The sequence below is a fragment of the Brassica napus genome, chromosome A9 (genome assembly GCF_020379485.1).
Source record: "Brassica napus cultivar Da-Ae chromosome A9, Da-Ae, whole genome shotgun sequence".
Lineage (NCBI taxonomy): Eukaryota > Viridiplantae > Streptophyta > Magnoliopsida > Brassicales > Brassicaceae > Brassica > Brassica napus.
This window is the reverse complement of record NC_063442.1, coordinates 660,209-670,404: the sequence shown is the minus strand read 5'-3', so window position 1 is coordinate 670,404 and position 10,196 is coordinate 660,209.

Sequence of the window (10,196 nt, the reverse complement as noted above, 5' to 3'; positions counted from 1 at the left end):
TAAATTAGAACGATGTCCATGTCCATGAAAAGGAGTTTATCATACATTATACAAATGTATAATGTGGTTATAAATTTTAAAACGAATTAAAAGATTATAGGCTTCATATATAGAGCATTACCGAAAACTCACTATTTTCGTAGGGGGTACACATAGATTTTGAGAAAAATTCAAAAATTTGAGAATACTGTTTTAATACATATTTGAATCATGTAATAAAATATGATGAAGTTCAAAGAGGTTTGGAACCTTTGTTGTCTCCGTTTCTCTAAGGAATAGCAATTTTATAGTGGTTAGTCCAATGATTTAGGGAGTATTTACAGTTTTGCTAAATTAATGATAAAAAATTAGAACGATGTCCATGTACCATGAAAAGAAGTTTATCATACATTAATACAATGTATAATGTGGTTTTAAATTTTAAAACGAATTTAAAGATTATAGGCTTCATATATAGAGCATTTACCGAAAACTCACTATTTTCGTAGGGGGGTACACATAGATTTTGAGAAAAATTCAAAAATTTGAGAATACTGTTTTAATACATATTTGAATCATGTAATAAATATGATGAAGTTCAAAGAGGTTTGGAACCTTTGTTGTCTCCGTTTCTCTAAGGAATAGCAATTTTTAGTGGTTAGTCCAATGATTTAGGGAGTATTTACAGTTTTGCTAAATTAATTGATAAAAAATTAGAACGATGTCCATGTACCATGAAAAGAAGTTTATCAAATTAATACAATGTATAATGTGGTTTAAATTTTAAAACGAATTAAAAGATTATAGGCTTCATATATAGAGCATTTACCGAAAACTCACTATTTTCGTAGGGGGTACACATAGATTTTGAGAAAAATCAAAAAATTTGAAAATACTGTTTTATTACATATTGAATCATGGTAAAATATGATGAAGTTCAAAGAGGTTTGTAACCTTTGTTGTCTCCGTTTCTCTAGGGAATAGCAATTTTATAGTGGTTAGTCCAATGATTTAGGGAGTATTTGCAGTTTTGCTAAATTAATGGATAAAAAATTAGAACGATGTCCATGTACCATGAAAAGAAGTTTATCATACATTAATACAATGGTATAATGTGGTTTTAAATTTTAAAACAAATTAAAGATTATAGGCTTCATATATAGAGCATTTACCGAAAACTCACTATTTTCGTAGGGGGTACACACATAGATTTTGAGAAAAATTCAAAAAATTGAGAATACTGTTTTAATACATATTTGAATCATGTAATAAAATATGATGAAGTTCAAAGAGGTTTGGAACCTTTGTTGTCTCCGTTTCTCTAAGGAATAGCAATTTTATAGTGGTTAGTCCAATGATTTAGGGAGTATTTACAGTTTTGCTAAATTAATTGATAAAAAATTAGAACGATGTCCATGTACCATGAAAAGAAGTTTATCATAAATTAATACAAATGTATAATGTGGTTAAAATTTAAAACGAATTAAAAGATTATAGGCTTCATATATAGAGCATTTACCGAAAACTCACTATTTTCGTAGGGGGGTACACATAGATTTTGAGAAAAATTCAAAAAATTTGAGAATACTGTTTTAATACATATTTGAATCATGTAATAAATATGATGAAGTTCAAAGAGGTTGGAACCTTTGTTGTCTCCGTTTCTCTAAGGAATAGCAATTTATAGTGGTTAGTCCAATGATTTAGGGAGTATTTACAGTTTTGCTAAATTAATGATAAAAAATTAGAACGATGTCCATGTACCATGAAAAGAAGTTTATCATAATTAATACAATGTATAATGTGGTTTAAAATTTTAAAACAAATTTAAAGATTATAGGCTTCATATATAGAGCATTTACCGAAAACTCACTATTTTCGTAGGGGGGTACACATAGATTTTGAGAAAAATTCAAAAAATTGAGAATACTGTTTTAATACATATTTGAATCATGTAATAAAATATGATGAAGTTCAAAGAGGTTTGGAACCTTTGTTGTATCCGTTTCTCTAAGGAATATCAATTTTATAGTGGTTAGTCCAATGATTTAGGGAGTATTTACAGTTTTGCTAAATTAATTGATAAAAATTAGAACGATGTCCATGTACCATGAAAAGAAGTTTATCATACATTAATACAATGGTATAATGTGGTTTTAAATTTTAAAATGAATTAAAATATTATAGGCTTCATATATAGAGCATTTACCGAAAACTCACTATTTTCGTAGGGGGGTACACATAGATTTTGAGAAAAATCAAAAAATTTGAGAATACTGTTTTAATACATATATGAATCATGGAATAACATATGATGAAGTTCAAAGAGGTTTGTAACCTTTGTTGTCTCCGTTTCTCTAGGGAATAGCAATTTTATAGTGGTTAGTCCAATGATTTAGGGAGTATTTACAGTTTTGCTAATTAATGGATTTAAAAATTAGAACGATGTCCATGTACCATGAAAAGAAGTTTATCATACATTAATACAATGTATAATGTGGTTTAAAATTTTAAAACAAATTTAAATATTATTGGCTTCATATATAGAGCATTTACCGAAAACTCACTATTTTCGTAGGGGGGTACACATAGATTTTGAGAAAAATTCAAAAAATTGAGAATACTGTTTTAATACATATTTGAATCATGTAATAAAATATGATGAAGTTCAAAGAGGTTTGGAACCTTTGTTGTCTCCGTTTCTCTAAGGAATAGCAATTTTATAGTGGTTAGTCCAATGATTTAGGGAGTATTTACAGTTTTGCTAAATTAATTGATAAAAAATTAGAACGATGTCCATGTACCATGAAAAGAAGTTTATCATAAATTAATACAATGGTATAATGTGGTTATAAATTTTAAAACGAATTAAAAGATTATAGGCTTCATATATAGAGCATTTACCGAAAACTCACTATTTTCGTAGGGGGTACACATAGATTTTGAGAAAAATTCAAAAAATTTGAGAATACTGTTTTAATACATATTTGAATCATGTAATAAATATGATGAAGTTCAAAGAGGTTTGGAACCTTTGTTGTCTCCGTTTCTCTAGGGAATAGCAATTTTATAGTGGTTAGTCCAATGATTTAGGGAGTATTTGCAGTTTTGCTAAATTAATGGATAAAAATTAGAACGATGTCCATGTACCATGAAAAGAATTTTATCATACATTAATACAAATGTATAATGTGGTTATAAATTTTAAAACGAATTAAAAGATTATAGGCTTCATATATAGAGCATTTACCGAAAACTCACTATTTTCGTAGGGGGTACACATAGATTTTGAGAAAAATTCAAAAAATTTGAGAATACTGTTTTAATACATATTTGAATCATGTAATAAAAATGATGAAGTTCAAAGAGGTTTGGAACCTTTGTTGTCTCCGTTTCTCTAAGGAATAGCAATTTATAGTGGTTAGTCCAATGATTTAGGAGTATTTACAGTTTTGCTAAATTAATTGATAAAAAATTAGAACGATGTCCATGTACCATGAAAAAGAGTTTATCATACATTAATACAATGTATAATGTGGTTTTAAATTTTAAAACGAATTTAAAAGATTATAGGCTTCATATATAGAGCATTTACCGAAAACTCACTATTTTCGTAGGGGGGTACACATAGATTTGAGAAAAATTCAAAAAATTTGAGAATACTGTTTTAATACATATTTGAATCATGTAATAAAATATGATGAAGTTCAAAGAGGTTTGGAACCTTTGTTGTCTCCGTTTCTCTAAGGAATAGCAATTTTATAGTGGTTAGTCCAATGATTTAGGGAGTATTTACAGTTTTGCTAAATTAATTGATACAAAATTAGAACGATGTCCATGTACCATGAAAAGAAGTTTATCATACATTAATACAATGTATAATGTGGTTTAAATTTTAAAACGAATTAAAAGATTATAGGCTTCATATATAGAGCATTTACCGAAAACTCACTATTTTCGTAGGGGGGTACACATAGATTTTGAGAAAATTCAAAAAATTGAGAATACTGTTTTAATACATATTTGAATCATGTAATAAAATATGATGAAGTTCAAAGAGGTTTGGAACCTTTGTTGTCTCCGTTTCTCTAGGGAATAGCAATTTTATAGTGGTTAGTCCAATGATTTAGGGAGTATTTACAGTTTTGCTAAATTAATGGATAAAAAATTAGAACGATGTCCATGTACCATGAAAAGAAGTTTATCATACATTAATACAATGTATAATGTGGTTATAAATTTAAAACGAATTAAAAGATTATAGGCTTCATATATAGAGCATTTACCGAAAACTCACTATTTTCGTAGGGGGGTACACATAGATTTTGAAAAATTCAAAAAATTTGAGAATACTTTTTAATACATATTTGAATCATGTAATAAAATATGATGAAGTTCAAAGAGGTTTGGAACCTTTGTTGTCTCCGTTTTCTAAGAATAGCATTTTATAGTGGTTAGTCCAATGATTTAGGGAGTATTTACAGTTTTGCTAAATTAATGATAAAAAATTAGAACGATGTCCATGTACCATGAAAAGAAGTTTATCATATTAATACAATGTATAATGTGGTTTAAATTTTAAAACGAATTAAAAATTATAGGCTTCATATATAGAGCATTTACCGAAAACTCACTATTTTCGTAGGGGGGTACACATAGATTTTGAGAAAATTCAAAAAAATTGAGAATACTGTTTTATACATATTTGAATCATGTAATAAAATATGATGAAGTTCAAAGAGGTTTGGAACCTTTGTTGTCTCCGTTTCTCTAAGGAATAGCAATTTTATAGTGGTTAGTCCAATGATTTAGGGAGTATTTACAGTTTTGCTAATTAATGATAAAATTAGAACGATGTCCATGTACCATGAAAAGAAGTTTATCATATACATTAATACAATGTATAATGTGGTTTAAATTTTAAAACGAATTAAAAGATTATAGGCTTCATATATATAGCATTTACCGAAAACTCACTATTTTCGTAGGGGGGTACACATAGATTTTGAGAAAAATTCAAAAAATTTGAGAATACTGTTTTAATACATATTTGAATCATGTAATAAAATATGATGAAGTTCAAAAGGTTTGGAACCTTTGTTGTCTCCGTTTCTCTAGGGAATAGCAATTTTATAGTGGTTAGTCCAATGATTTAGGGAGTATTTGCAGTTTTGCTAAATTAATGGATAAAAAATTAGAACGATGTCCATGTACCATGAAAAGAAGTTTATCATACATTAATACAATGTATAATGTGGTTTTAAATTTTAAAACAAATTTAAATATTATTGGCTTCATATATAGAGCATTTACCGAAAACTCACTATTTTCGTAGGGGGGTACACATAGATTTGAGAAAAATTCAAAAAATTTGAAATACTGTTTTAATACATATTTGAATCATGTAATAAAATATGATGAAGTTCAAAGAGGTTGGAACCTTTGTTGTCTCCGTTTTCTAAGGAATAGCAATTTTATAGTGGTTAGTCCAATGATTTAGGGAGTATTTACAGTTTTGCTAAATTAATTGATACAAAATTAGAACGATGTCCATGTACCATGAAAAGAAGTTTATCATAATTAATACAATGTATAATGTGGTTTAAAATTTATAACGAATTAAAAGATTATAGGCTTCATATATAGAGCATTTACCGAAAACTCACTATTTTCGTAGGGGGGTACACATAGATTTTGAGAAAAATTCAAAAAAATTGAGAATACTGTTTTAATACATATATGAATCATGGAATAACATATGATGAAGTTAAAAGAGGTTTGGAACTTTGTTGTTCTCTTTCTCTAAGGAATATCAATTTTATAGTGGTTAGTCCAATGATTTAGGGAGTATTTACAGTTTTGCTAAATTAATTGATAAAAAATTAGAACGATGTCCATGTACCATGAAAAGAAGTTTATCATACATTAATACAATGGAATAATGTGGTTTTAAATTTAAAAAAAAAATAAAAGATTATAGGCTTCATATATAGAGCATTTACCGAAAACTCACTATTTTCGTAGGGGGGTACACATAGATTTTGAGAAAATTCAAAAAATTTGAGAATACTGTTTTAATACATATTTGAATCATGTAATAAATATGATGAAGTTCAAAGAGGTTTGTAACCTTTGTTGTCTCCGTTTCTCTAGGGAATAGCAATTTTATAGTGGTTAGTCCAATGATTTAGGGAGTATTTGCAGTTTTGCTAAATTAATGGATAAAAAATTAGAACGATGTCCATGTACCATGAAAAGAAGTTTATCATACATTAATACAATGGTATAATGTGGTTTTAAATTTTAAAACAAATTTAAATATTATTGGCTTCATATATAGAGCATTTACCGAAAACTCACTATTTTCGTAGGGGGGTACACATAGATTTTGAGAAAAATTCAAAAAATTTGAGAATACTGTTTTAATACATATTTGAATCATGTAATAAAATATGATGAAGTTCAAAGAGGTTTGGAACCTTTGTTGTCTCCGTTTTTCTAAGGAATAGCAATTTTATAGTGGTTAGTCCAATGATTTAGGGAGTATTTACAGTTTTTTAAATTAATTGATACAAAATTAGAACGATGTCCATGTACCATGAAAAGAAGTTTATCATACATTAATACAATGGTATAATGTGGTTTTAAATTTTAAAACGAATTAAAAGATTATAGGCTTCATATATAGAGCATTTACCGAAAACTCACTATTTTCGTAGGGGGGGTACACATAGATTTTGAGAAAAATTCAAAAAATTTGAGAATACTGTTTTAATACATATTTGAATCATGTAATAAAATATGATGAAGTTCAAAGAGGTTTGGAACCTTTGTTGTCTCCGTTTCTCTAGGGAATAGCAATTTTATAGTGGTTAGTCCAATGATTTAGGGAGTATTTGCAGTTTTGCTAAATTAATGGATAAAAAATTAGAACGATGTCCATGTACCATGAAAAGAAGTTTATCATACATTAATACAAATGTATAATGTGGTTATAATTTTAAAACAAATTTAAAGATTATAGGCTTCATATATAGAGCATTTACCGAAAACTCACTATTTTCGTAGGGGGGTACACATAGATTTTGAGAAAAATTCAAAAAATTGAGAATACTGTTTTAATACATATGAATCATGGAATAACATATGATGAAGTTCAAAGAGGTTTGGAACCTTTGTTGTCTCCGTTTCTCTAGGGAATAGCAATTTTATAGTGGTTAGTCCAATGATTTAGGGAGTATTTGCAGTTTTGCTAAATTAATGGATAAAAAATTAGAACGATGTCCATGTACCATGAAAAGAAGTTTATCATACATTAATACAAAGTATAATGGTTTTAAATTTTAAAACAAAAAAGATTATAGGCTTCATATATAGAGCATTTACCGAAAACTCACTATTTTCGTAGGGGGGGGGTACACATAGATTTTGAAAAAATTCAAAAAATTTTGAATACTGTTTTAATACATATTTGAATCATGTAATAAAATATGATGAAGTTCAAAGAGGTTTGGAACCTTTGTTGTCTCCGTTTCTCTAAGGAATAGCAATTTTATAGTGGTTAGTCCAATGATTTAGGGAGTATTTACAGTTTTGCTAAATTAATTGATAAAAATTAGAACGATGTCCATGTACCATGAAAAGGAGTTTATCATAAATTAATACAAATGTATAATGTGGTTATAAATTTTAAAACGAATTAAAAGATTATAGGCTTCATATATAGAGCATTTACCGAAAACTCACTATTTTCGTAGGGGGGTACACATAGATTTTGAGAAAAATTCAAAAAATTTGAGAATACTGTTTTAATACATATTTGAATCATGTAATAAATATGATGAAGTTCAAAGAGGTTTGGAACCTTTGTTGTCTCCGTTTCTCTAAAGAATAGAAATTTTATAGTGGTTAGTCCAATGATTTAGGGAGTATTTACAGTTTTGCTAAATTAATTGATAAAAATTAGAACGATGTCCATGTACCATGAAAAGAAGTTTATCATAAATAATACAAATGTATAATGTGGTTATAAATTTTAAAACGAATTAAAAGATTATAGGCTTCATATATAGAGCATTTACCGAAAACTCACTATTTTCGTAGGGGGTACACATAGATTTTGAGAAAATTCAAAAAATTTGAGAATACTGTTTAATACATATTTGAATCATGTAATAAAATATGATGAAGTTCAAAGAGGTTTGAACCTTTGTTGTCTCCGTTTCTCTAGAGGAATAATAATTTTATAATGGTTAGTCCAATGATTTAGGGAGTATTTGCAGATTTGCTAAATTAATGGATAAAAAATTAGAACGATGTACCATGAAAAGAAGTTTATCATACATTAATACAATGGTATAATGTGGTTTTAAATTTTAAAACGAATTAAATATTATTGGCTTCATATATAGAGCATTTACCGAAAACTCACTATTTTCGTAGGGGGGTACACATAGATTTTGAGAAAAATTCAAAAAATTGAGAATACTGTTTTAATACATATTTGAATCATGTAATAAAATATGATGAAGTTCAAAGAGGTTTGGAACCTTTGTTGTTTCCGTTTCTCTAAGGAATATCAATTTTATAGTGGTTAGTCCAATGATTTAGGGAGTATTTACAGTTTTGCTAAATTAATTGATAAAAAATTAGAACGATGTCCATGTACCATGAAAAGAAGTTTATCATACATTAATACAATGGTATAATGTGGTTTTAAATTTTAAAACGAATTAAAATATTATTGGCTTCATATATAGAGCATTTACCGAAAACTCACTATTTTCGTAGGGGGGTACACATAGATTTTGAGAAAAATTCAAAAAAATTGAGAATACTGTTTAATACATATTTGAATCATGTAATTAAATATGATGAAGTTCAAAGAGGTTTGGAACCTTTGTTGTCTCCGTTTTTCTAAGGAATAGCAATTTTATAGTGGTTAGTCCAATGATTTAGGGAGTATTTACAGTTTTGCTAAATTAATTGATAAAAAATTAGAACGATGTCCATGTACCATGAAAAGGAGTTTATCATAAATTAATACAAATGTATAATGTGGTTATAAATTTTAAAACGAATTAAAAGATTATAGGCTTCATATATAGAGCATTTACCGAAAACTCACTATTTTCGTAGGGGGTACACATAGATTTTGAAAAAAATTCAAAAAATTTGAGAATACTGTTTAAATACATATTTGAATCATGTAATAAAATATGATGAAGTTCAAAGAGGTTTGGAACCTTTGTTGTCTCCGTTTCTCTAGGGAATATCAATTTTATAGTGGTTAGTCTAATGATTTAGGGAGTATTTGCAGTTTTGCTAAATTAATTGATAAAAAATTAGAACGATGTTCATGTACCATGAAAAGGAGTTTATCATAAATTAATACAAATGTATAATGTGGTTATAAATTTTAAAACAAATTAAAAGAATATAGGCTTCATATATAGAGCATTTACCGAAAACTCACTATTTTTGTCGGGGGTAGGGGGGTTACACATAGATTTTGAGAAAATTTCAAAAAATTTGAGAATACTGTTTTAATACATATTTGAATCATGTAATAAAATATGATGAAGTTCAAAGAGGTTTGGAACCTTTGTTGTCTCCGTTTCTCTAGGGAATAGCAATTTTATAGTGGTTAGTCTAATGATTTAGGGAGTATTTGCAGTTTTGCTAAATTAATGGATAAAAAAAATAGAACGATGTCCATGTACCATGAAAAGAAGTTTATCATAAATTAATACAAATGTATAATGTGGTTATAAATTTTAAAACGAATTAAAATATTATAGGCTTCATATATAGATCATTTACCGAAAACTCACTATTTTCGTAGGGGGGTACACATAGATTTTGAGGAAAAATTCAAAAAAATTTGACAAAAACTGTTTTTATACATTATTGAATCATGTAAAAATCTATGATGAAGTTCAAAGAGGTTTGGAACCTTTGTTGTCTCCGTTTCTCTAGGGAATAGCAATTTTATAATGGTTAACCCATAGATTTTGAGAAAAAATTCAGAAATATGAAAATTTTGTTTTAATACATAGTTTCATCTTTCACTAACATATGATGAAGGTCAAAGAGGTTTGAAACTTTTGGTGTCTCGGTTTCTCTAGAAAATAGCGATTTTATAGTTGTTAGTCCACCAATTTATGGAGTATTATAAAGTTTTACTAAATTAATTGACAAAAAATTATAATGATGTC